Source organism: Meriones unguiculatus, chromosome 12 (genome assembly GCF_030254825.1).
Source record: "Meriones unguiculatus strain TT.TT164.6M chromosome 12, Bangor_MerUng_6.1, whole genome shotgun sequence".
NCBI classification, from domain to species: Eukaryota; Metazoa; Chordata; class Mammalia; order Rodentia; family Muridae; genus Meriones; species Meriones unguiculatus.
The window spans coordinates 97,889,584-97,917,411 of record NC_083360.1 but is presented as its reverse complement, the minus strand read 5'-3'; the positions used below and the strand labels follow the sequence as shown (position 1 = coordinate 97,917,411).

At 50.4% G+C, this 27,828-nt stretch overlaps 2 long non-coding RNA genes across 3 annotated transcripts; both read left to right on the top strand.

Annotated features, from left to right (window-relative positions):
• Positions 1-38: 38 nt before the first annotated feature.
• LOC132646686 (uncharacterized) lies at positions 39-26,727 on the top strand. 2 transcript variants are annotated; one of them, XR_009584935.1, is made up of 4 exons: positions 39-274; positions 9,782-9,920; positions 24,012-24,125; positions 25,485-26,727. It is a non-coding gene; the product is annotated as an uncharacterized LOC132646686 (long non-coding RNA). The 2 variants fall into 2 exon arrangements; XR_009584934.1 differs by lacking the exons at positions 39-274; positions 9,782-9,920 and adding an exon at positions 19,949-22,567.
• On the top strand, positions 15,350-17,818 carry LOC132646685 (uncharacterized). The gene is made up of 2 exons (XR_009584933.1): positions 15,350-15,597; positions 16,655-17,818. It is a non-coding gene; the product is annotated as an uncharacterized LOC132646685 (long non-coding RNA).
• Positions 26,728-27,828: the final 1,101 nt, after the last annotated feature.

The following is a 27,828-nucleotide window of genomic DNA, read 5'->3' as shown; positions in this document are numbered from 1 at the left end:
TGATGCGAAACTGCCAGCAGGGTGCCTAGCAGCTAAGAGGACTGGAGAGGTCATGTGTGTCCAGAGAAGGGAGCAGAGCCAAAGAAACTCTTTCCCCTCCCCCCCTTCTTCCAGCCTGCAAAGTCAGGAGGGACAAAGCACACACCCAAACCTATGAACCAGGAGCAGAATCTGGAGAGTCTTCACTGAGCCTTGGGAGAACAGAATCAGCAGCAGGAAGTGAGAGAGAGGCAAAGGGAGGTGGAGGAGACATCTCAGCCAGCTCATTTCACAGGTGAGGCCATGACAACCTTCCAGGCTTATCGATCGTCATCAGGCCCTGCGTGCAAAGTAGATTGACTGATGGGCCTGGGCTGGAGTCCATGGGCAGAAAGCATGGCCTGGGGGCCTTTTCTGCTCCGGTGCTTCCCTTCATTACTGGTGTCTCTAAAGTCACGCCTAGCCATGATTCAGAAAGTATTTACCTAGCATCTGCTGTGAGGCAGCACTGGGGATGAAACTGAGCCAGGCCGGGAGTTCCTTTGGCCTTGCAGGCAGAGACTGGTCTTAGAGCTGCTGCTTCTTCTTCTTTCTTCTTCTTCTTCTTCTTCTTCTTCTTCTTCTTCTTCTTCTTCTTCTTCTTCTTCTTCTTCTTCTTCTTCTCCTCCTCCTCCTCCTCCTCCTCCTCTTCCTCCTCCTTCTCCTCCTCCTCCTCCTCCTCTTCCTCCTCCTTCTCCTCCTCCTCCTCCTCCTCCTCCTCCTCCTCCCCCTCTCCTTCTTCTCTCTCTCTTTTCTTTTATCTTTTTTCTGACTGGCCTTGCTCAAGAACTGTGACTTGTAAAAGCCAAAGTGGGTGGATGACAGCAAGGAAATCGTGTCTTCCAGACACTGCAGGCCTGACACACATATGAACTCAGAGACTGTGGCAGCATGCACAGGTCCAACCAGCACTGAGGGGGAAGCAGACACAAGCTCCCTAACCCACATGCTATCTCCAACTGACAACTCTTTGTAAAGGAAAAATTAGTTTTCTCTAATGGTGCCTCGAAGGGTAATCAAGCCAAATGTAAGGGCATGCCCCATGCCCAGTCGTCGATAGCCAACACAAGCAAACTCAATGGTATTTTTAGAGATTTTTTTGTCTCATGTTGCTTTGTATGGACCTTTTTTAATGTTATGGCTTGTGATTTTGTATTTCTGTGGCATGTGTTTACATGCGCATGTTTATGAACACACATATGTTCCTCAAGCTTTTTCTTTGTTTTGTTCTTTTGTTTATTTGGTTTTATTCTGGTTTGTTTTCAAAAGAAAGAAAGAAAGGGAGGGAGAGAGAGAAAGGCATAGAATTGGAAGAAGAAGAAAGCGGAGAAGACCTGGGAGGAGATGAGGGAAGGGAAAACATGATCAGAAATATTGTATGAAAATATTTATTTTCAATATAAAAAAAGAAGTGTGTGGTGGAGAGACAGAGTGTGAAGCCAAAGGGACGAGCAGAGCGCATTAGTGACTTGTTTTGAAGTTCTATAGGGCTAGAAATGGGGTTCCGTGACCCTACTTTCATGTGCTAATGGTTTTTGCCCATATTTTGATATGGAGTTGCTTGAGACCTTCTTATGACAGAGAGGCGTGTCAGGGAGACAGGAGAGTCATGTGGAGGATTGTGGGGAGTATTTGGGCTAAAGGACAGCAACTGGGCCTGTGGGAGAGTGGGGCTGGGCTCAGGAGATAGCCACACCTGGAAAGACAGAGCAGCCTCTGGGCCTGTCAGACTTCAATTTCCAACTCCCAGGGCTTTGACTCACACGGCAATTATCATTCCATTACCTGGCTGCCAGGGTCAAGTGGCCAGGATGAGGACCCCAGGTGTCCACAGTCAGAGGAAAGGGGAAGCAGGGAAAACAGTCTGGAGGCCTGGCTCATGCTGCACCAGGGGTCAGCACTGCGCCTGTCCTCTTGCTCCACCTCAGCCATTACAGTGTCAAGGGTTCTGCTGTGAAGCCCCAGGCCTCTCTGAATGCAATGTGAGAGCACATGCCTGGTTTCAGGTTTCTAGTTTGAATTATTCTAAGAGCCAGTGAGACGGTGGATCAGGTCTACTCCAGAGAGCGGCTTCAGGAGTTCTGCAATGAGGCTCCTGGATGCCTTTGCTAACAAATGCCCAGATGACTGTGGCTGTAATAGAATCGAGTATTAATATCTGTTCTTAAGCGATATACTTATTACAGGGGCTAAGTACTTAACCCACTATTATATCAATAAAAGTCACAGACACCTGTTAGATTTTTAATATGCTTGTGTACTGGAACTGGGCAGGAACTCATCCCCATATGCTAACTGAATATTTCCCAGCCCCACATCACATGTCCTCTGCTTTAATTATTCCTTTCTGGGCTACCTCCCATCCACAATCCCATAAATACTGGCACATGCTTCACATGCTTTTCATCTGGGCTGCATCTCTCCATTCACCAATCCTTAGGGCAGGCTCTGCTCTCCCAAGCCCTCAAGCCTTAGCCCCGCCTACCTCTCGTCTGCCTTGCCCAGGTGTAGGTATTTACTGGCTAGTCAAGGATAATTTGGAGGCAAGGTTACATAGCAGTACTTGCTATACGTGAGGGTTTGCTCTCAGAACAGTAAAGATTTGGGGGGAGGGGGAGGGAGGGAAGCAATTAACAATTAAACATAAAGCACCAGACCATGCCGCAACAATGGGCCGCTCTCTGCTCAGGGACACTTTACCTAACAGTGGATTTGGTTACCTCTGGGGTCTCTCGCAGATTACCTTGATGAGGAAAAGTCCATGGACCTAGCAGAGGGGAGGTGAGCATCTGTCAGTTAACCCCTGCCTGTTAGTACGAGGTAGAAGAGCCTAGGCTGCCTACTCCCATCAGCGAGGTAGAAGAGCCTAGGCTGCCTACTCCTATCAGCCAGGTGCAGGCAGGCAAAGGAGGGCCTGAGAGAGCTAACACAGGCAAACGCGGTGGAGATGGACCGCAGACCTAACCGTGGGAGAGCCCCGGTAAACCATGCTGTCTGCTGAGGTTTCCGATGTCTGCTCATCTGGATCATCACCCTGGGCTCTGGCCTGTTCACCTCAACTCCTTTGAGACCTGCCTACACCAAAGAGCAGAGTCAGGGCTCAGGCTCAGAGCACATGATGTTCTCCCAAGTCCAGTAAGTTCAACAGCAGAGGAGTCCAGACAGGAAATCATGGGGGGAGGGGCAGACAGATACCCCAGAACCTAGCTCCGCTGTGAGAAACCACAATCCTTAATCTTGACTCTGAATCTCAGTGGGACCTGCTTTCTGTCCCACTTTCTGTCTGCTCCCTCTCACCTCTCCAGGCCTCCTTTCCTCCTCTGCTGCCTTGTTAGCCATTTTAATGCCTATCTTCTGCATGGTAAATAGAAGGGCTGGCCTGTGTTTGATCTACAAGGTGTCTGACACATAGCAGGTCCCCATTAACTTAAAATGGAGCTGAGTGAGAGAAGATACCCAGTACGAAGGCCCTGAAAACTGTGTGGCTTACTGCCTTATATAACCCACCAAGATTCTACATTCCTGACTGCTGGAGGCCATTAATTATTCTGTAAATAGCTGGGCACACCTGTAATCCCAGCCCTGGGGGAGGGGGAGGAGCAGAGGCAGGTGGATCTCTGTGAGTTCCAGGCCAGCCTGGTCTACAAAGTGAGTCCAGAACAGCCAGGGCTACACAGAGAAACCCTGTCTCCCTGTCTCAAAAAATTTTGTAAATAACACAGCACAATATTTTCCAGCAATATTAAACTATTCACGCATCCACACTGGGTGATACCTAAAGGAACCCCAAAGATGAAGCATAAATAGAAACAAGGGGAAATGCTTACTGCCTCCGCTTTCCCACTGAGGTTCAAATGGAGTGAGTATCTTAGCTCATCTAACAAACCTGAACGGAACTATTATTTTGGTAACCGGGAAGGGGTTTCTCCCAGAAAAGATACACAAGACCACAGCTGTGCACATGGTAATCACTGAGAAAGTGTGACCTAAGAAAGGATCCCCAGAGGGCCTTGTACACCTCAGCAGAGGGCTAACATGGGACTTCGGCACACGTGAGAGCTGACCAAGGTTTCGGCCATACAGAAAGGGGCCTCCACCAAGGGTCTCGCTCAAGGCTGTCTTCTGCAGCTAGCATGCTGCAGCACCCCAAGGCCAGAGTGAAAGGGTGAGCCCCCGCCCCCAGCACAAAACGATCGCCCACTCCCAATACCTACGCTGCTTTCCAAGTGTTCTGAAGATGTTTAGCATTCTACAAACAGGAAAAAACACATGACTCTCCTGGCTATGAAAACGTACATACATACCATCATCCACAAGTGTTTGTGGCTGCTTTTTGTTCACGAGTAATGAATCTGCTTTAAAGACCAGAATTTAGTTTCCCTGAACTATCTGCAGTGTTCCATCAAGAGAGCCTCCTTCGGCTAGGAAGGACACACGTGGAAAAGAAAAGCCCTGAGCTAAGGCTTTAATCCCCGGCTTTGCCCAGAGTCCAATAGCCAAGGCTCTGTCTCTACAGCCCCAAGGTGCTGGGCTGCTAAGGAAGGGACATCTCTGCCCCTTGCACGCTGGTAGACCCCAAAGCTGGACAAGGAACCACAGGACTTTAGAGTCAGACCAACGCTGGCCAAGAATCTGAGACACTGGGCAGAAAGCTCATTGCAAGCCTAAATCTCACAGTTCCCTGCTCTCAGGAAGGAGGCCTCTGGGCTTTCGGGGCCTCGGGCCCTCGGGCCACGCCCACCCACGCGCTCTTCGCTCTCCTTCCTGGGCGAGGCCAGCTTCCTCCAAGCCGGACACCCCAGCACCACACCCTCACCCCCAGCCCCTTCCCTGTCTGCACGCAGAAGCAGAGCGAGCCCGGTGAGCAGTGCACTCAGTGCTCAGGACCTGGCAGCACCGCGCACCAGAGGTGGCTGGACAGCCCTGCGCCGCCCGCTGCAGCCTCTGCGCGGGGATGCTGACCCCTGCTGGCTGCCTGTGAGATTGCAGCGTGGCGACTCCCAGGCTCTCCGACTCTCAACGGAAGGGGCTGAGCTACCAAGGCCAGCAACGTCTTGGGCGTTCCTTTAGATATCACCCAGTGCTCTGTGAATAATTTAATATCGCTGGGAAATATTGTGGCGTGTTGTTTACAGAATAGTATCTATTTTTTGAGACAGGGAGACAGGGTTTCTCTGTGCAGCCCTGGCTGTTCTGGACTCGCTTTGTAGACATGGCTGGCCTGGAACTCACAGAGATCCACCTGCCTCTGCCCCCGAGCGCTGGGATTACAGGCGTGTGCCCAGCTATTTACAGAATAATTAATGGAGGTGGTAGGTGGTGGTGAGGCAGAGGCCTTTGGAGCACTGTCGGAGGCCGCTCCACCACGGCTGCCAGTGCTGCCAGCTCCTCTTGTTTCTAGGAAGAAGAATAAAGAAGAAAAGTAAGTGGCCTGAGCCCAAAGGACTCCGACCTCCCTCTAGGACTTACTGTGCCTCCAAAAGACCTGGACTCTTGCCAGGCACCAGCCAACTCCAAACCTGAGCCTCCGAGGCCTCCGAGGCCTCCGAGGCCTCCTCACTCAGACAGATGGTTGCTGAGAGCAGACAGCTGAAAATGTCCCCGAGATGCTCAGGTCCTGATCCCAGGAACCTGCAGTGCTTTCCTTAAATGGCAAAAGAGACCTTGGGTGTGATTAAAGGAAGGATTTTGAGATTGGGAGATTAGCCTAGATTATTTAGGTGCACTCTTCATGCAATCATGTGTGTCATCAAAGGGAAGCCTCGGTGAAGGGATATTTCACTACAAACAGAGGCCAAACCACCTTACAGGAGGGCAGGGAGGAGAGAAGGAAGGGGTTGGTCCGTCCAGAGTCTCTGCTGCCTCGTTGGTGTGGACCCAGGGAAATAAATTTTAAACTGCCCAGAACTTTAAGAGAATAAACGTGTGCTGGTTTTAGGTACCAAGTTTGTAGGGGTTTTTTGTTGTTGTTGTTGTTGTTTTTTAACAGCAGCAGCATTGAACTAATGCTTAACTTTTCACTCAGATTTTAGGATTAAGTAGTTAAGGAACAAGACAGACCCCACCTCCCTCCCCAGGAAAGTTTGTCTGCCACCTCCTAGCCTTTAAACTATAGCTGACAAACAGCAGAGAATACAAGGACACATAAAAGACTACCCTGAGGGATATGAAAAAACAAGACAGGATGAGACTTGACAGGTTCGGGGACAGCTTCAGTCAAGGAGACAGTGGCGAGCGCCAGTGAGGACTTTGAGAAATGTTTGGTCTTCACACACTGTGGAGCTGTGCAGTGGCGCAGCCACCCTGGAAAGCAGCTTGGCGGTTTCTTTAAAAACAGCATGAATAACCGGATCACTCGGCAATGTATTCCCAGGAATAACTCCCAGGGATCCAACTGAGCTAGCTGAACACATGTATCCAAGCCATCTGTGTGCATATATACACAGGTCATACATAATAGCTATGTCCCCAAGTAACTCACATGATCAACAGTGAATGAAAATGCAGCACGTGCAAGTGGAATGCTATCCACAAGCCGAAACAGAGCATGAATATCCTACAGAGTGCATGGGCCACAGCGTGCCGGCCGGAGGGAGCTAGCACAGAGGACACGCGGATGACGATTTCGTTTATCAAGAAAGGTCAAGATGCAAACCTAACTGGGCATGGTGGCAGGCACCTGTGGGCCCAGAACTCAAGAAGCAGAGATGCCGGGTGGTGGCGGCGCATACCTTTGATCCCAGCAGAGGCAGGTGTCAGCAGAGGCAGGTGGATCTATGTGAGTTCCAGACCAGCCTGGTCTACAGAGTTCCAGGACAGCCAGAGCTGTTACACAGAGAAACCCCTGTTGAAGAAAGGGGGGGGGGGAGAAGGAAGAAGAAGAGGAAGCAACAGCAGCAGAGGTAGGAGCATTGTGGGTTCTAGACCAGCCAGAGCTACAACTGAAACACTGTTCCAGAACAGGCAAGTCCACAGAGACAGAAGACAGAAGGATGGGGGTTGCCTAGGGCCAGAGATGAGCCTGGAAATGGGGAATGGCTACAATGGACAGAAGGGACCAGTCTCAGGTGAGGGCTTTAAATGCAGATCGTGTGATGATTACACAATATCCTCAAAGCAAGTCATTCTTACTGGCTAAAAATTATACTTCAATTCTTTAACGGAGCCCAGTGATAAAGCCTTTTCAAAAATATTGCAAAAACGTTAAGTAGGATAGGAAGCCAAACGAGAAGGGTTTCGTGACAATTACCCGGCTCTTCTTTAGATCAACGGCAGTGGCTCCCCCACCAGTCCCCCACAGGTGTCATGCTACCCTTATTTTATTAGTTAATTTATTAATTTCATTTTATTTTATCTTTCATGGTATTGGGAATCAGACCAGGCCTCACCACATATCAGGAAAGCACTCTAAGGTCAAGCTACAGCCCCAGGTTTTTTGTTTGTTTGCTTGCTTGTTTGTTTGTTTGTAGTTTTTGTCGTGAGACAGGGGTCTCACTATTGAGTTGCTTAGGCTGGGCTTGAACTGAGCAACCATCCTCCTGCCTCAGGCTCTGGAGTGTCTGGGATTACAGGCCTGGGCCACCGGGCTTGGCTCCATGCTGCCCTTTCTGGTCCAGAGAGCCGTGAGAACAGAATTGCACACTGTCCACCTCCGACCTTGGCAAGAGCCCGCCCGGGAGCCAGTATGTCCCTCACAGCACCACAGTTCATGCAATATCACGTCTGGCCCGATGCTTGAGCCTCCTCCAAGGCAAGCCTGGGATCTCACCCCTGTCCACAGCAATGCCTGAGTGTGTCTAGCTGGAGCAGTCGAGACACAACCGGGGATTCCCCTGTCCCCTTCCTACCCAGCTCTTGCCTGGCATCAGCCAGCCTTCTCGGGTGTCCCCGAAGCAGCAAGGATGCTGTAGCAGAAAGCTGCTGGAGGACGGACAAGAGCTCATTGTCTCGCGTAGCCCATGTCTGCCAAGGTCCTGAGGCCAGCTCAGATTCAGTCCCTAGGGGAAAGGTCCCCTCTGCCCTCCGAGGGTTCGGTACACTGGCTAAGGACTTATGGCCGGAAGGTTGGCATTCTAATGCATATGTGACAGGAGCAGCTCAAGAAGGTGATCACCCAAGAACAGAGGCGTGGGAAATCCGGGAAGGTAGTCATCTGGAGAGGTGATGAGCGATTTTGAAGGTAACTAAATGTCCCAAAGACAAACAGTAGAGGTAAATTGTTCTCTCTGGTGTGTTGGTATAATGTTCTTTTGAAATGTATTACACCTGACCCTTGTTCATTCAAATGCTGATTTCTCCCCCCACCCCCACTCTCTGGTTTCAATCCGGATATTGCATTGTGATACTTATTCTAAGCATCCTGTCTCAACTTTGTATAAACATCCAAAATAAAACAACCAGCCACAATGTTGAGCAATCGAGAGGAAGAAGTAGGGAGGAGAGGGGAGGAGCCAGAGGACAGGAAAAGAGTGAGAGGCAAAAGGGTGGGAGAGGCTAGGGGAGCAGAGCTGGAGCAGAGATCTTGGAACAGCGTGGAGAGATGGACTGGACCTAATATATCACCAAAAGCAAGTATAATGTGGGAAATGTAAATGTTAGGAAACTGAAGGCTTGGAGGTTTAGGAGGGAGTAGCTATTGCCCAGCATTGTGTTCTAGGTTAACTAAATAAACCCAGTCTCTGTGTGGTGATTTGGTTATACAGCTGTTTAGGATTAACAGCAGCTTTACCAGAAGATAAACCAATAGTGAATATTAATCACCACCTACAACACTGGTGCCGGCCAAAGGCTCAGCAATAAGTAGCCTGTGACAGTCTGGCCAGGCGCGATGACACCCTTCCCGCTCTCCCCTGGCCGATGGCCTCCCTGGGAAGAAATGAAAGGCACTGTGTCCCTTTTGGCTGGCCTGCCCATTAGGTAAGAAGCGACTTACACAGTGAGGCCTTTTCCAGCGTCTGTTGATGCCCGAGTGCCTTTCCTGGAAGTGTCAGCACGCCAGAGTGCTACATTTGGAGGTGACATTCCTTGAATTCCTTCAACAAGTAAATGCCTCCTCTACAGCGCAGGCTCCTGCCTGTCACTGCACAGGTGATGGCCCCACTTCCGGAAGCCTGGGGCCCTGGATAAGTTCTTTTCTTCAGTCTTCAATTTTTTCCGCTCTAACGTTCATAAAACACAGGCCCTGACAGCTCCCTTGTGTCAGTCACCCACCTGCTTAGCCCAACCAAACGAAAATGGAGATGTCACGGGCTGGGCCACAGTTCACACCTCTCATGTCCTCTCCTGTACTCTCTCCCAAAATGCCAAGCGTGGGCAGGAACAGAATCACCCCTTTTTTCATGCTAAGGAGACAGTTGGCTAGCTTTTAAAAAGAAGGTGTGTGTGTGTGTGTGTGTGTGTGTGTGTGTGTGTGCATGTTTGTGTGTGTATGTGTGTGCATGTTTGTGTGTGTATGTGTGTGCATGTGCGCATGCGTTGTGAGTCTTCCATGACACATAGGTGGAGAGCAGATGACAGCTTGTGGGAGTCAGTTCTCTCCTTTCCTCATGTAGACCAGACTCAGACCATCAGGCTTGGCAGCAAGTGCCTTGACCCTCTGAATCATCTAAGGGAGGGCTACCTGGGGAGGAAGAATATTAGCAGAAAGGACAGAGAAAGGTGGAGGCAGCAGGGCCGGGGGGGGGCGGCCAGGAGCATTAACAGTGAAGTATAAAGATATATAAGCATGAAAGCACCATAATACAACCCCTTACTTTGTATGCAGACTTGAAAACTTAATCAAGAAAAGATGCTGATTTATTTTGACTCCATGTTCTGGTCCATGGTCAAGGGCCTATGTCTGGTCGTGGCCTTCCTGCTGGCAGAGTCCTGAGGAGGCACAGGACATCACAGCACTAGAGACAGTAAGTATGTATCCTCTCATTCTCTACACACTACAAGCAAACCATTCTTCTGTTGCTCCCTCACTGTGGGGATTCACGGCCAATATGCGTTTTCAGAATGGACAAACCACAGCAATCCTGTTTCCAAACTCTGGAAAGGGGGTGGTTCTTGTCATTTCTTTTTTCTTTTCTTTTCTTTATTTATTTTTGAAACAGGGTTTCTCTGTGTAGTCCTGCCTCTACTGTCAATTGCAATCTTTATATTTTTTTTCTCAAAAAAGATTAAAAAATAGCTGTACAACAAGACAAAAATAGCTATGATAAAACAAAGGCTTGAGAAACAAGAGACAGAGAAACTAAGAGAGTAAAAAATGCTGAATTGTGAACCTATGGTACCTAATGAAACTAAGGGTCAAGGTAAACAGTCCGTTGATAATGGGCAAAAGCCTGACTTGCTTAGAGTGGAGCCCAGAGCACTGGCATGGAGCTGGGCATGGAATGAGAGTGCCTAATTGTCTGCTTTATGTGTGGATTCATAAAGATCTAATTGTACCTTCATAAACAGGAAGGGGGATTAAGATTAGCTAAAACACTGGATTGTAAATTGGGTGGTGGTGGCTCATGCCTTTGATCCCAGCATTCATGGAGGCAGAAGCAGGAGAATTGAATTCAAAGCCATCCTGGTCTACAAAGTAAGTCCAGGACAGCCAAGGATACACAGAGAAACCCTTTCTGGGGGCTGGGGTGGGAGGAGACACTGGATTGTAGAAAAAAACCTACTGAATTAGATCAACCTGCATACTTTTAGCATCAGAATAGAACTCAGGGAATATGTTACATTGGGGAAGAGGTTTTGCCTATATTTTCATACTTGATGAAAGACTGGGTTGCATGAAAATTGATAAAGATCCAATCCGACCGAATAAGAGAAGCTTTCAAGTGAAAGGCATGACTCAAGGGAGAGATGAAGAAAGACAACAATGCAGATGACACAGAAAGCAGATCCCCTTTGCATGGAGACAGCTTCACAAACCAGCTGAAGAGAGACAGACAGTTCATCAGACTGGCAGACTGGAAAAGCTTGATGCTGAAAAGGACTGTTGCTGAGGACAGATGACCAGGACTGCAATTACGGAGGATCATTGCATCAGTGGCTGAGTGGATCTTCAAAAGGACATTTGGACCGTTAAATCTGTGATAATGAGAATTGTTTCTATTGTAAAAGTTAAACTGTGTGCAATCTTTAGTTTAAACAGAAAGGGGGAAGTTGTAGGGGAATTTTCATTCAGACATGGCTGCTCTGTCAAACGATCACATCCAAAGATCTTCTAGGACTGTGTGATCTGGCTGGAATACAAACACGCCTTTAATCCAGAAGACAGAGGCAAGCAGATCTGGGTTCAAGGGCAGCCTGATAAAGAACAAGTATCAGGTGAAGAAAAGCTTAGGTCCAGGTGTGGTGTACGCTCCTTTAATCCCAAACAATGAAGGTAAAGTTAGTTTGTAGAAGGAAGCACCCATGTTTAAAAGTGATGTCTAATTGAGTGGCAGAAAAAGTGACAAATCAGAGAAAGATTTGACAGAATGGAATACACCCAACTCTCAGGAGAAAAGAGAGGAAAGGGAAGGTACTTAAGGGGAAATGAGAGAGAGCAAGAGGAGGCAGTTTTACTGGGAGAGTTTTATATAGAGAGGTTGAATGAGAGAACAAGCTAGACAGAGGTGAAGACAGAACAAGCCAGAGAATGAGAAAGAACCAGAAGATTAGAGCAGATTGCTGGAGTTACTTTGCCAAGCAAGGCAATTCAGAGTCTGAGAGAAAAGCATGATTGAGTAAGTCATCTGGGAGAGCAATTTGACTCAGAACATCTGGGTTGAACCAGCCAACTATGAGTTCAGAACAAACTAGAAAGGGTGAGCTTATTTAGCAATAAGTCTCCGAGGCTGAAAGTGTTCTAGGCCTGGTGTACGGAGGCTAGAAGCTTCCAGGACTAGGCCAAGGTTAGCAGAGAGAGGCAGCAAGCCTCCGGGACAACTGGGGCAGGTAAATAAAAGTTACCTTTACACTCCTAGCTATCCTGAACCTCACTCTGTAGACCATGCTGGCCTCAAGCTCAGAGATCCTCCTGCTCCTGCCTTCTGAGTGCTGGGATTAACCAGGCCCACTGGGCTGGTTCTTGTCATTTGTGTTTGTGTGCAGTGCTAGGAATAGAGCCTATTCTCCAGGCTGAGAAGTGCTTTGCCACTGAGCCACCAGCCTTGTGGTCTGCAGTGTAACTCAGAGCAATGTGGCACTGTTAAAATCCTGGCTCCTTCTTTGCAACTCTTAAGAGAGTTGCACCCAACATTTTTCTTCCCTTTGCTTTCTGGTTGGCTTGACAGTAATCTTTTTTTCTTTTGCATGTGTATGAGTGGTATGCTTGTAAATGTGTGTGCATGATTAAATGTGTGTGGGTGGTGCATGTGTGTATGTACAGGAGGCCAAAGATTAATGTCACTCTTCACTGTCACTTGAATCCAAAGCTTCCAGCTTGTGTCCAGGATCCCCGTCTGTGCCCCCCAAGTGCAGGGAATATAAGTGTGTCTCCAGGACTTAGGCATACTGGGGACGGGACTCAGGTCCTCACACTTGCACAGGAAGCCCTTTCCCCGCTGAGCCGTGTCCCAGACCCTGAGAAAGAAGTTCTTAGACTCTTGGAAGTTCAACTGTCACGAAGAAGCATGCAGGCCTCTGCTGCTCACACATACCTGGGCAGCAAGGAGATGGGGCAGGAGACCAGCCTCGAGCTCAGCCGGGAAGTGCAACCTCAAAGGGGAGGGATGGATGGCGCAAGCCAGTCACCCCAGCAGCTGGGAGCTGGGAGGAACACAGATGCAGAAGCACCTCCCACAGCAGAGGTCAGTCGACTCCCACACAGGTGGCGGCCAGAACAGTGTCAATGTGCTTTAAAAGTGGCAACACACAGCAAGGAAAAGAGAGGCCCTGTGGGGTGCCAAGTGGATTCAGAAGGTGCTAGCTGGGACGGGGGAGGGTGCTGCCTGGCGTTTTCCCTACTTGTTACATGCCAGCTTCAGTGGCGCAATCCCCAAACACTCAGTGGGGATGCAAGACACACATTTAGCAAAACTACAATCCATTTCCTGAGCCTCTACAGGCTCACCACGTCCACCACCACCATCACCACCGACACGTCCACCACCAACACCACCAAAACCATCGTCGTTAACTACTGAACACAGGCTACAGGGTAAACGTTTGATTTAACCCTCACAGGGTTCTCTGACCTGCCGCTCTAACACAGTAGGAGGAGGATGTCAAAAGCTATGGAGGAGGCCCCCACTCCTCAGGGGAGAGGGAGTGCCTGGTGCTTGTGCCCTGCTGGGCCCTCGTTACCAGATGGGCCACAGATGCAGAGCAATAGAATCTCCTGTGCTTTAAAACCCGTCTCCCAGGCTAGTCTTCAGTGAGCTCACATTCCCCGAAGGCCCCGCCCCGCAGCGCTCCAAGATGGCCACCTAGCAGTATACTGTGTGCCAGCAAGCTGACTCCTGCGGATGACGAGGCACCTCATGACACTCGCATCCCAGAGACAGAGCCCGACAGCAGGAGACAGCCACCCAAATCAACAAGGACGAGCTCTGAATTACCTAGGACGGTGCGACTGCGGTGGCCTCTGAGCAGGAAGAAGGGCCGCGGCCATGTGAGGCAGCTCTGCTAACTCCAGCAGGTTGTCTAGGCTTAGTGAAGGGGGCCGCCTAACAAAGCCTGATGAGGGGAAGACCAGGACAGCCTGACTCTGTCTGAGCTGGCCAGGGCAAGAGTGAGCCGGAAACAGCGGCGGTTTTCAGTCTCGGCCTTCTCCCGTACAAAGGAGCTTGTTCCAGTCCTCTTGAGAAGGCTCTTGGTGTCGGGTTCTTTGGTCCCCAGGAACGAGAGGAAGCACTGTGGATTTGAACCTGTGTTCTGGCCTTCTTGGATCTCTGGAGTCGGGACGGGGGGATTACCTAGGACCCCAGCCAGGCTAGTTCCCGATAGTAGGGCTCTTCTGGGAATTAAGTAAAATTAAGGTTACAGTGTCTAGCATGCAGCAAGAGTTCAGCTTGAGTCAAACATCATTCACCTCACCCCCGGGACCTGAATCCCATCAGGGGATGTACTTCATGGAGGGAACAGGAAGCACTGGATTTCCTTAGTGACCTTTCTTCAATCCTCATGTCCACTCCTTCTTCTTCACCTCAGTGTCTTGACTCCCCAGAGAAGCTCAGACAGATGCTGTGGTTGGAGGGCAGCCTCCCGTCAGGGGTACATCAGGGCTACTCACTCCTAGCTGGGCCCCACTACCTGAACCCTTACCAGAGTCTGTACACAATGTTTCTTTCACGGCTAAAGCCAGGACAGACTTGGGGCCTGGATTACTTAATTTTACCTAGTCATGACCGACCACCGGGCAGAAACAAGTAAGGGAGGATTTATTTTGGTTCCCAGTTTAGAGGTTCTATGTTTCTGGGCCCATCGTAAGGGGAGCACCATTGGTAGCAACAGGGTGTGGCTTGGGGAGCAGTTTGATGAGGAACAGGAAGCAGAGAGAAGGAAACACAGAGTCGGGACCAGTGTCCACTCCAGCTAGCCTGTGAACGACTACCCATGAAGTCCTTTATATGCTGAAAACATTGTCACATTCTCTCCCCCTCTCTTCTATCAGAGAGAGAAACACACACAGGGTTGGGGTGTGAACCGTAACTGATGGTTCTAGCCAGGGTCTTGGTCCAAGCAAAGTCCAGACTGGTGCACACGTCAACAGATACTGCCAAAGATACCCAGTGTGGTGCTGTAAGAGAAAATTGCTCGTAGGGCGTGGCACTATTAGTAGGTGTGGCCTTGCTGGGGTGGGTGTGGCCTTGCGGGAGTGGGTGTGGCCTTGCTGGAGGAAGCGCATCTCTGTCCACTTCCTGCTGCCTGCTGATCCCCAAGTGGAACTTCCAGCTCCTGCCCCAGGACGGCTGCCTACACGCCACCCACCACGCTTCCTGCCATGATGCGAAAGGACTAAACCTCTGAAACTGTTGCCAGCCCCAGCTAAATGTTTTCCTTTGTAAGAGTTGTGGTGGGGCCGAAGAGATGGCTCAGAGCTTAAGAACACTGTCTGCTCTTCCAAAGGTCCTGAGTTTGATTCCCAGCAACCATATGGTGGCTCACAACCATCCATGGTGAGATCTGGTGCTCTCTTCTGGTGCACAGGCACACACATGCAGGCAGAATGCTGTATAAGTAATAAATAATTTTTTTTTTAAGTTGCTGTGGTCATGGTGTCTATTCACAGCGATAAAACCTTAACTGAGACGCCCAGTGATAACTTTTCTCTCCAGCTGGGCCAAGTTGGCAAGCGGGCAGAGTGCGCAAGTGAGGTCCACAGCCAGAGCACGCCTGCCTGCTTCCTGCTCCAACAGCAGCTCCGTCTGTTCAGCTGCCCAGTCAGACAGGCTCTGGGGACAAGCTGGTGGCTGAGAGTCTGCCGTGACCAGCAGCTCGCTCTCTCTCGCTCTCACTCTCTCTCACAGACTGCTGTGCAGAAAGCCAAACCCTGTGGCAGAAAAGTCTGTAAAGGAAGGAGGGTGTGTAAAGGAAGGAGGTTGACACAGAAGCCAGCCAGGAAAAGGACCGGGGCCTGGGACAAGTTCCCACAGCTTCCAGTGCAAGGTGAGGCACTGGGTGGGGACGCCCACCAGACCCCGGTCAAGGGCGTTTCGAGTAACGAGCCTTTGGGGAAGGAAGACACGTTCCGTTTCCCGTACACGTCCTTTGGCTAAAGAGCAGAAGGTGGGCTTTCAATGCGGGGCAGTTTGGGGATGGAGCGGCAGTGGTTCGAGGAGGCTGTTGCTGCTGGGGGTCACATGGGGTGTTAAGCAGGGCCTCGGTGGCACCTGGGAGGTCATGGTGGATTCGGTTTACATTTTACTGTACGTTCAAGGATGCAAACTCCTGTTTTGTCCCGGCGTAAGGGTAGTTAACTGACTGCCCCGTTCTCCCACGAAAATGTTTTCCTCTTGTGAAGTCCGTGTTGGACACAGTTAGAAACCAGGTCTAGGCTGCCTGACCTTTCTCCCTGACGGCGGTGCTTGCCAGAATAGATTTCTACTCAGGCGAGAGCTCAGGGATAGGCCTTCACATAGAGTCCAAGCAAGACAAATGCCTGGAGTCCAGCATCTCTGGCTCTGGCTGGAGCTGAGGCCAACGTCTGTCAAGAGCGATAGGCCTTCACATAGAGTCCAAGCAAGACAAATGCCTGGAGTCCAGCATCTCTGGCTCTGGCTGGAGCTGAGGCCAACGTCTGTCAAGAGCGACAGAGCAAGCTTGACGTCAGAATTGCAGGCAGAGAAGGCCGCAGCGGCTAAAATGCCAAGTCTTGGGACAGCGGGGTGGCTCCGTTGGTTTAGGTAACCGTGACAACCTGAGTTTGATTCCCCCAGACCCACATGATAAAAAAGAAAACCAACTCTTGAAACTTGTCTTCTGACACACGCGCGCGCGCGCGCGCGCGCGCGCACACACACACACACACACACACACACACACGAAAGAGTTTGTGTGAATCCCCTAAAAGTCCATGGAGGTTTGGTGACAGTACTATTTATAGCCCTTGGCAGGACTCTTGGAATGGAAAGGGGTATTCCTTAGCCCCAGGCAGCTGACAGCAAGGCTTGGGCAGGGTGCACGAAGCGCACAGATCTTTGAAATGCCGTTTCCACTCCCACAGCTGCACCCACGCATCCTTCACCGAGCACTGCCAACGCAGCCTGCCCCATGCCGTGCTGCTCTCCCCAAGACGTACGTTCCAGAAAGTGAAAACCTACGAGGCTGAGGCCACGGGAACCCTTGCTAGAGGTCAGCAGCAAGGACAAGGCACAGGAGTGATTCTACACCCTGCCTGCCAATGACCTGCCTCTTGGGTGAGTGTGCTGTGGCTGCTGATCTGGCCACGCCTGGCTGGATTCACATCAAGGCAGCGGATAGCCAGCCTTCCACGCATACACGCAGGCCCAGGCCCAGGCCTGGCTAGAAGAATGCCCCACACTGCCTCTCCCCAGGCTCAGGCAGGGACACAAGTCACAAGATAGCATCAGTCAGGACAAGTCCCTTGGGCAAGAGGCGGTTCATCTGTAAGAGTCAGGAGCAGGAGCAGACAGCGCCCTTCAGCTGAAGTTGTCCAACACTGAAGGCCACAAGGAACAAGCTGTCCTCTCTCTCGGACGACTTCCTCTTGGATGGAACATCCCAGCCTCTCCTGTCAGGAGCACTCCCAAATAAGGTAGCCGCTGCAGCCGGAAAACAGAAGAGTTAGATCCACAAGGGACTTTCTGGATTTGCTTAATTTCCTTTATTTTTTTTAAACATTATCAAATTGTTATTATTAGTTCAGCAGAGGCCGTTTGAGTTTGGGTTTCCAAGTGCCGTCTGGGAAAAGTCCGGCCCACACACACGCTGCCCAGGCCCAACTGCTCAGCACTGAAATGGGTCTGGCAGCAGCTCTCAGATTTCTTGTTGCAGGTTTTTCTGACCTCCTACGTCAGGTAACCTGCTGAGACCAGTCCCTTCGTCTGCCCAGGGGCAGCCTGGGAAATGCTTGGCGCGCACTCCTGGGCTCCTGTGCCAAACAGCGGAGGGAGCGCTCTGGCTCGGAACAGTTCCAGCTGTGGGCAGCACGCTTCCCGGCTGCAGAACCAGCGCCGTCGCGGACAGCCTGCAGCCCGCCCCCGTGCGGCCCTCCAGTCAGGCTTGGGAAGCATGCCCAGAAAGCATGTCTGTTGACAGCAAACAGAACGAGCGAGGCCCCGGAGCAGTCTGCCAGGAACAGGAACTGGCCACTAACTAACTAGATTGCTACATGGGATTGTATTTTGAAAGAATCGGTTCAAAAACATTTTTTTTGTAACTTGGCTGGCTCAGTGACGTGCATCAGGTTTGTCGTGTCCAAAGTCAGTGTCAGAGGGTAGCAGGCCAAAGGTCTTGAGTCCAGAACGACTTCCCACAAGCTCTGCTGGGGGATTTTTGTTTTTGTTTTTAAAGCTTAGGGTACTAGTGACAGCGAGGCTGTCGCTTGCTTCCTGTAGCCGCTAAGTCGCCCAGGGGTCCCTTCCCAGAGGGGGTACCTTCCCTCACATGTCCTCTTGGCCGCCCCCTCACTTTACTCCGGCCTCAGCACTAAAGCCACCTTCTCAGGAAAACCCGTGTTTGATCCTCTACCTTACCTGAAGGCCCTGCCCTGCCTCATCTCCCAATAGCATACGAGCGCTTGCTCCCGTTACATCTTATACTGGCTACGCCTGATACACCCCAGGAGCACGGCTACTCTGCTCTATCGGTGTCTTTATTTTGAGACAGGGTCGTGTGTTCCGAGCTAGCTTCAGACCCCTCGTCGAGGAAGACCTCGAACTTCTGATCCTCTTGCCTCTACCTCCAAGGCGCTGGGGTTGCGGGCACGCGCGCTGACCCCAGTTTGTAGTTTCTGCGGTGCTGAGGCCTGAACCCGGCGTCCCCTGCAGCCACACGCACCTACAGCTGAGTCACTTCTCCCGCCCTGACAGTGACGCTATTCTAAAGAGACGCTGGGCCCCCTTTGTCTATCAGACTATTGGAATTACGGTCCTGTGGGACGGGAAACCCCAAGGCTCTCGCGCTGGGAGAAAGCAGGGGAAGGCGGGAAGGAGAGTGTGCGCAGCTGCGACAGCGCGCCTCGCAGGACAGACTGGAGCGCTGCTGGGCGGGGCCCCGCTTGCCCGGGCCACTCCGCAATGTCCTCTTGTCCGCTTTCTGGTCCCGGGCTTCACGTCAGGACCCCACAGTGGACTTGGGAGCTATGGGGCCTCTTTATTTGCTCCCCTTCCCACCGTGCTTCTCGCTCTTACTCATCTCTCTGACTGGCCGGTTGAGGAGAAATGGCCACGAGGCTGTTGGGATGCCAGGGCCCAGGCTGCGGCCCACACCACGCTGGGAAGGGCATCTGTCACTCCAGATGGGAAGCTCACGAGTGTGTGATGATCCTCCAGTGGTCCCGCTCAGACCATTCCATCGTTACGGGAGTGAATGTGCCCAGTGTGGAGTTACAGTCGTCTAGCGTAAAGCAAGAACTCGTTCTCTTGCAGTTTCCGTTAAAATAGGCCAGTACACCATGGTGGGGTGGGGTGGGATGCGGTTGCAATCTGAGCTATAGCCACGAGATGGCACCATTGCTCAGAGTCTTTACTCTGGAAAGCAGACTGGTATCAGAAAATTCTGATTCCTCCTCCTTGTCGTCCTCCTCCCTGCTTCTCCTCCTCCTCTTCGTCCTTTTCCCCTTCACCTCTTCCTCCATTTCTCCTCCTCCCCCCTTCCTTCCTCCTTCTCTATTCCCTTCCTTCCTTCCTTCAGTAGACGTAAGTGACACTGTATCATCTTTCCTGAGGCTCTGAAAAGGAAGACACAAAGCAGGACACTCTACTCAAGACATCTGGACCTCTAAGTGCTGTCTCCCCGCTGGCCCAGAGCCCAGAGCCCTGCTGTCCCAGCCTGGCTGGCAGCACCTTCAAGGATTCGCCCTCCCTCTCCTAGCCCTGTCCTCCACCGTGAACCCTCTGATAGGTCCATCTCAGCACCCCACCACCACTGAGAAACCAGCCACAGCCAGAGGTGGGCTTCTGTGACCTTCGCTTTCTGTTAGTCTAAGGAAAAACCATGTGATATCTTTGAGGCTGTGGGTGGAGCTTATGATACTTTGTAGCAGGGGGACAAATTCCCAGGGGTGGGGCAGGGTTAGAAAAACAAGAGGACAAAAGGAACATCAAAAATGTTTTTACCTGACTGGGACCCGGCCTGTGGAAAGGAGGGATGCTAATTTGCTTTCAGGAGACCCTGTGCAGCAGAGCGAACAGCTCGGGGCTTCCCTTGCCCGGGTCGTATCTACAGAGCTCTCTGGGCCTGGGTTGGAAGGCTGCGGTCTGCTTCTAGCCGTTGGCTGGCCTGAGGAGTGGAAACCAGTATCCCTGTCTAAACAGAGTTTGGGAAAGGAAAATAAACCACACCCATGGGACTTATGGTGCTCCCCCACTCAGGCCCACTTCCCGTCTTCCAGGACCCAGACTAACCCCGACAGTCACTCCTCAGGGAACAGTGAGAAGCGCCAATGCTAGAAGGTCATTTGGGGTGATAATTAGGACAATCATTAATTTCTGCGGCCAAAGAGTGACTCATTTATCTCTGATGTGTACAGATCAAAGGAGAGCATTTATGGCTTTGACACAAGCCTTCCATTCTTTCCCTTGCCGCGATAAATAACATAAAGCCGTCACTCTGCTGCCTGTCTCTGCCCCAACTGTCTCTGTACCGAAATGAACACCCTCCTCTCTGCTCTCTTCCTTCTCCAAAAAGGTCAAGGTACTCGCTGCTGGCTCATAGCGTCTGGGCTGCCACCGTGCCATGCAGGGAGTGCCTCAAATGCCCGAGTCCCCAGACAAGGGACAGGTGGTCTAGGATGGGCTCTGAGCGAGCTCTTCCTGAGAACTTGCCATGTGGGTTGAGAACGTCTCTCAGTACTTGGGTGAGCTAGAAACCTGGCTGCCATTTAAGAGCTTTGGACCTCGAGAGAACTGCCAAGCCTCCACTTCCCAGTCTATCAAATATGGATAATAATAGCACAGAGCCTGACTAATGAGAATGACAAGATACAATATGCGAAGTGCTCGGCACCAAGCCTGTTACAAAACAATGCCAGCGAGCTCTGCCCCTGCCTCGACGTTCTTGTGTCCTTTCCGAGAACTCGTGCGGCCTGGCCTCTTCCCTGAGAGGTGCACCCCCACCCCACCCCCACCAAATATTCAAGACTGACACTGTTACAGGAGCCAAATGGCTGGGAAGAGGCTGGGAGTGGGCCCAGCTCAGCTGCTCACCCCTGCACGCTTCAGACCAGGTCGTACCTGCTGGTGAGGCAATGTCCAGTGCATTTAAGAATGAGTTAAGAAGCCGCATCTCTGGCTTCTATTCCCTACGTGCCAATAGTAGCCTTCTAGCTGTCACCATCCAAGCGTCTCTGAGGCGTCTCTGCGGCGTCTCTGCAGCGGGCCACGGTGACCGCAGAGACTCGGCTGTACTGAGAATCGGTGACTGTAGAATGCTCAGCCCCAACTGGGGCAGCTCTATCACCCACTCCAAGGCTCAGGGACCACTGCAGAGGGGGGTGGAGAGTGTGTAAGGTCTGAGAGGAATGCTGTGAAAAGCTGCTCTCTGGACATGAGGCGCCTGCTCTCCCCATGAGCTCAGGGAAGCTGTCGCTTTTCCTCCACGAGACCAAACCGCTGACCTTCCAGCATGAATGGGGGTGACCCTGAGAAGCCCCACCCTTTTGGAGGACAGAAAATCGTGGTCCCCAGCGGTGTGACCACTGGTGAGTTCCTCCCATCCTCAGCTTTGGGGATTAGAAGGAACTTGTTCAATAGATCACACTGGCCTTGAACACCCGCCTCTGCCTCCTGAGGGCCAGGGCTAACGGTGTGCCGCCTCGGCTGGCTCTGCTTCCAGTCTTAACTATCCAGATCGGCTCTCCGGTCACACAGTTACACCACTTAGTAATGCAGTTTTCCCGAATTAGTAATGTGTTTCCGAATGGCCACAAAAGGGTTAAAGAGGTTGCGGTGTTCAAAGCTGCCTCAGATGCAGAGACTTAGATATCAACACGCACACAGTTGCAGAGCCAAGCCTCAGGCCCTTCACACGACCGGCAGGACCTTCCGGGGAGGTGCAGGGCACCGGTCCAGATGGACAGTCATCCAAGAGGCCCGACCGAGCACCAGGGAAAGCGAAGAGCTGACCATGGGGACCGCCGAGAGTTCTCTCGGACCTTTGCTGTGCTGTGGTTGGATGACAGCTCCCTGGGGCTCTCCCTATCTCTATCATGGGGGGAAGGGCCTTTCTTCTCATGGGGTTCAAGTATGTCTTGTTTACTGCTGTGATAAGACACTATGACCAAGGCAGCCTATAGAAGAAAGAGTTTATTTGGGGCTACACGGAGAGTCTGTGGCCTGACCTCAGGGAGCGTGGCTGCAGGCAAGCGGGCATACTGCTGGGGCAGTGGCTGGGAGCTCACATCTTGAGACACAGCCACAAGACAGAGAGTGCTAACTGGGGCATCTCAAAACCCAGTGACAAACCTCCTTCCACAGGGCCACACCTCCTAATCCTTCCCAAACAGTTCCACTAACGGGGACCAAGTGTTTAAATATATGAACTATGTGGGCCATTCTCATTCAGACCACAGTGGGGCTGTTGCCTCTTCCGGTATGTTCACTAAGTTTTGAGGCCTGCATTTCCCGATATGGTCTTAATATACTCATGTGTCTGTATGTTCCCAGTGTGCTTCGAGGAGCTGATAGGTGGCCCCCTTTTGTTTGTAGGAGTGAATTATTGGTCGGTTCTGGCATTTATGTGCACAAGTGAGGTGCAGATGTGCTCTGCCTCTAACTTTGCACTCAGAATGAAGCTAGCTGCTGCTTAGTAAAATAAAGTCACTTAAGCAAGGCACGCACTCAAGGCTTCATACAACATGAATCAAGAGCCACCTGGTCTGCAGGAAGGAGTCGACGGACACTCAGGGTCCATCCAGACGGTGGCCTGGAAGCTGAGTCCCTGAGCTCTTCCCTCGGTACGGATGTGGCCTGGCCTCCTTGGGAGGGGGTGTGGTCCCTTAGCCTGGACAAATACACAGAAACCTGTCCGGTGGCCTGGAGGCACAGACACTCACCAAACAGGTTCTGGTTCAATCAGGCTGCTCTGCCAGCGTAAGCTTGGCAGATTGGGGGTGTTTTCAGGATGAGATGTCTTCATGTTGGAAAAGCGCTTAGAGCAGAACTGGGCACACAGGGAATAAACAAACTTCAGAGAGCAGAGAGTGCCTCCTCCGTGCACAGGCGTCCAGCCAGGTCAGGACCAAACGCCTAGCAGTAGAGTTTGCGTGGGCCAGGGCCATCTGCACAGGAGGGTGGGGGTGGCGTGGGGGAACGAGGAGGTGGGTGTGTCCCGGGGGTCTTTCTCAGAAGAGGGTGTTCCGGTCCTGAGGTTGAGGGCCAGAGAGAAAGCTCGGTGCCAAGGCCCTGGGCCTTCGCAGTTCAGCCTCTAGGGATTTCTCTCAGTTAAGAATATCGGGGAAGAAAAAAATTCCCCTCCCAATTTAGATTTGAGCAGGGGCCTGTGAACAAACTGACCTTAACTAGATAGCAGAAAAGACAAGGCGTTCTCTTGTGTGGAAAGACCTAAGAGCTTATCTATAAGCAAACTTTACAAAGGAGTCAGCTTTAAAAGGCAGAAATGGCATATTTACATAGTCGGTGTTGCCCAGAGAGTGTAGTCAGATAAGCAAAGCTGTGAGGATTTCTGTGGGATTTCAGTTTGAGGGGAGGAAGAACTGAATTTGGGGAGCCCTAACATTTCCTATCTGGCAGAGGTAGCAAAATTCCAGCCCAGAAGCCACCCCAAACACAAAAAAACGAAAGCCACTGAGAACTGCCAAGTGCAATGGATGACTTCTCTGCTCTGTGCAATAAATCACCCTCCAACAGAGCAGCTCAAACACACACAAACCCAACATCTTTGGTCTCCCGCAGTATCTGAGCGGCAGGAATTTGGAAATAGTTCAGTTGGGTGGTTCCAGCTCAGGGCTCCTCCTGGAGTCATGGTCGAGATATTGAGCAGGCTGGCAGCTTGTCTTGATGCCTTGATGGGGCCTGAGGGTCTGCAGCCATGACAATTCTTGGTGGAGAGCTGCTCGTTTGTCAGACTGCTTTGTTACTGAGTACTCAGCGAAAAACATGTTTTCAGCCTAGCGTTGAGACAGAGAAAAGAGGAAGTTTCTCCAAGTTCCTTAAAACTTGTTTGTGTGACCTTGGGCCATATCTGCTGTAGGAAAGTATTTTTAGAAAACAAGTTTGGCAGTTCCACGAACTTCTTTCCTGTATTGATGTGACTTGGTTTTGCTTTGCCTGTAAGAAGGAACTGTGGAATAAACTCCCACAGCAGTCTTACTGACAGCCCTCTCACACATGCCATGGTGTGACTCGCTTTAATTATTTCAACCCCCACTCCCCACTCAGGAACTGTTCCACTCCGCTCCGGCGCCCGAACCGGAGATCTGAGATACGGGGAAGCAGTGAAGGACACCACGGTGTTGGCAAGCTCAGATCATAAACTAAAGAGAAAGAGGCACAGTGAGTAAAATTTGAGAGTCAAGGCAGTAGTGTCATGTTTTTTGTACGGCCTTTAATTAGAGACAGTCTGTATCTGTGGCATGAGACAAAGAAAGTGAAACTTTCAGGGCCAGAGGGAAAGAGGAAAGACAAACAGGGGGCTTCAGGACAAAATGAGATAAAACAGTCGGCTCCTCTTGAAGAGTTCTCTGTCTCCTGATGACAATAATTCCTTGTTAGGAGAAGACTTTGAGGATGACTTAGATCCTGATGAGGTTGCACAGCTGGAGGAGTAGATAGATATCAGAGGATAGTGGAGAGATATCCAGCTATGGATATTTAAAAAAAAAAAAAAAAACTCGAGCCTTGGCAAAAAGAAAAAAACGTTGGAATGGGGCTTGGAGTAAACAAACAGTAAAATTGGAAAATTAGATGAGGTTCAATCCCCCACTCCAACTCCCTCATTGATTGCAGGCTCAGACCCTCCTCCCGGGACGGCTACAGTTGCTGTCCTTTGTCCACTGCGCAAGCAGCTGTGTCCCTTTACAAGCTTCTTTACAGCAAGCTAGGCAGAAAGAAGATACACCTGAGTTTTATGGTTTTCCAGTTATAGAGCAACCTGATGGACAGGGTACTATGGTGGGAATCCATACTCCTCTACCAGTAAACAATTAAAAGAACTGAAAACTGTATGCGCTCAATATGGTCCTACAGCACCTTTTACTCAAGCTCTGTTAGAGTCCTTGTCTACTGAGGCCCTCTGCTCAGGGGACTGGGAGCAATTAGCAAGAGCATGTTTATAAGGAGGGAATAATTTATTATGGAAGTCAGAATTTGCTGAGCAGTGTCAAGCTGCAGCTAAAATCACTCGAGCAATAAAAATAATAATAATAAAAAAAGAGCAGCTTTTCAGTTTTTCCAGTAAGAAAGCTAATAAGTTAATTCTGCTACAAAGCCTCTTTGGTCATAAAAAAAAATTGGATTCAACAAATAGCAAGGTGTTTTGTCTGTCTGTTTTGAATGTATAAGTTCTATATGTCTTGGTTATTGGTCATTGGGTATGTTTAAAATCTGTAACATAAAGTTAACTTAAACTTAAAATCTAGGGATGTAACTCAGATCCCAGAATTTGGAAAACTAAAATATGTTCATGTAACGGTTGATACCTTTTCAGGATTTATCATGGCAACTCCTTTGGCAGGAGGAGTCATTACTTAAAATGTTTTGCTACAATTGGTATTCCTCCCCTTATAAAGACTGATAATGGTTTGGGATATACAAGCCAAGCTTTTCAGAGTTTTTGCCCTCATTACTGGATTATGGCAGGGCCCTGACCCTGTATTAATATGAGAAAAAGGGCTTGTTTATGTTTTTCCATAGGATGCAGAAGGAGCCCGGTGGATCCCAGAAAGGTTGGTGTGATTTGTGGGAGGTGTTTCCCAGAAGAAGGATGCTCCTGCTGCTGACGATAATGAATTCTGTCCTGATGGTGAACGGAGAGCTGTGTTGGGCTTATGCACCTGACTCACCTATGTTGCATTCTACTCCTGGGAGAAGATGTTGTGCAGAGAAACCTTTTAGGCTTGATTGGTGTGGTAATCAGGACAATTCTCAACAAAGTCGGGAAGACTGGGAAAGAGGACTGACTGTGGGACTTTGGTCTGATTCTGGTTTTCAGCAGACCTACATTTAGAAGCTTGCTGCAGAAACTCTCAGGAGGCCCTGTAACTGCCTGTGTAATACCTCCTAATGCTTTGTTGTTTGGCTTGTTAACATTTTTATACAAGATCCAACCTTTAATGTTTCTTGTCATCAATGTAAACTAACAAACTGTATTTCTAAGCTCTGCTTGTTCTACAGCCTTCCTTTATTATAGTTCCTGTGAGTGTTTCTCAGGCTTGGTGTTCTGATAAGGGATTATAAGTGCTAGAAGCAGACCTAAAAGAATGGTTGGGTTAATTATTACAGCTATTATAGCCCTCCTGGTCATCTTTTACGTCACTTTTATGGAGTGTTATAGGACTTGGCTTATTACTCTTATTAGAATCATGTCTCCTGCCAGTGGTAATTAAAACCTTCATCAAGGCCTTCTGGAATGTTAAAGCTGATCTGCATAAGATTAAACTCCAGCATCTACCCTATCAGAGGTTGGTAGTCAAAGTAGGTAAGAACTCTCTGAGGAATATTCAACCTAAGACAGGGCACAAGTGATGGAATTCATGTACCAATGATAGGTAAGAATATTTCAAGAGAGACAACCTAGGACAGGCCCAATCTTCTGCTCCATAGCTCTTATGATATGGTCTTTCAAAACTTTAAAAAGGGAGACCAGTGGAGAGCTACTTGTTTGTCAATCTGCTTTGTTATTGAGTATTCAGCAGGAAACATGTTTTCGCCCTGGCCTTCACCCTGAGTCAGAGATATTTCACCTCGAGACAGGAGGATGTTTCACCAAGTTCCTTAAAACTTGTTTGTGTGACCTTGGACCATATCTGCTATAGTTTTAGAAAACAATTTTGGCAGTTCCACGAACTTCTTTCCTGTATTGATGTGACTTGTTTTTGCTTTGCCTGTATAAAGGAATTGTGGAATAAACTCCCTCAGCAGTCTTGCTGACAGCCCTCTCGAGCTGATCCCGTGTGTGGTGTGACTTGCTTTAATTATTTCAGCCCTCACTCCCCACTCAGGAACTGTTCAACTCTGCCAGCAGGCTCTGGCAATTCTTCACATGGTTGTTGGCAGGAGGGTTCCAATCCTCATCACATAGGCCCCCAACATGGCTGCTCCACCTCTCCTATGCCACGGAAGTTGGCCTTGTCCACAGTGAGCAGCACCTCAAGCAAGAAATTAATGCAGGTGCTGTCTGGGCCAGGCTCTTCAGCACATTCTGTCACTTCTGCTTTGTTTTGGTGGTTGTTCATCATGGAAGGAGACGACACGAGCTTAAGGACTACAAGAGAGGGATCTGGGCTCCACCATGGAGGCTGACAACCACAGCTTCACCCTGTCCTGTGCCCACCCGGCTCTGCCAGGTATGCAGAGCCCCTCAGACTGGAAGCCCAGGCACCTCGCTGCCCCTATCTGTCTCCTCAGTGAGCAACACACCCACTAGAACCAGGCCCGTCGCCCTCAATGGTGGTTCTGAGGCACTGGTGAGAGCAGAGCTTCTGGGCTGCATATGTAGCTTGTTTGGCTGAGTGCTTCCTACTACACATGGGGTTGATCCCGGGCACCACAAAAATTAGGCGTGGTCACTCACACCTGCAATCCTAAGAGTAGGGATGTGGAGGTGAGAGAACCAGAGGTTCAGGGGCATCATCAGCTGTGCAGCCAGTTCTAGACATCTGGACCACAGGAGACACTGTTTCAGAAAAATAAACAGAGAAGGAGGAGGATCTATTCCATTGTCTACTCTTCACGTCAAGACTGGGAATGAGGCTTCCATACCAAAAACCCAGCCAGTCAGGAAATGCATCTCTGCAAATGGTGGCCCTGGCTTTCAGAACAGAGAACTGGGGGAACTAAGGCAGCTCTGCTGGCTTCAGAAAGGAGACAGATAGAGCCTAAGTTCTAACTCCCCCGGCCTTTGTTGACCCCAAATCCAAATGTGAGTGACCTGTGGCGATAAGTCTCTGTGCAATTCTGGCCCCAGCTGGAATGTGCTCTTTTTCCCGTGGCCCCATCCCCTGCTGTTCCTGTCCTGTTGCTTCCAGAGTCTTCCAGC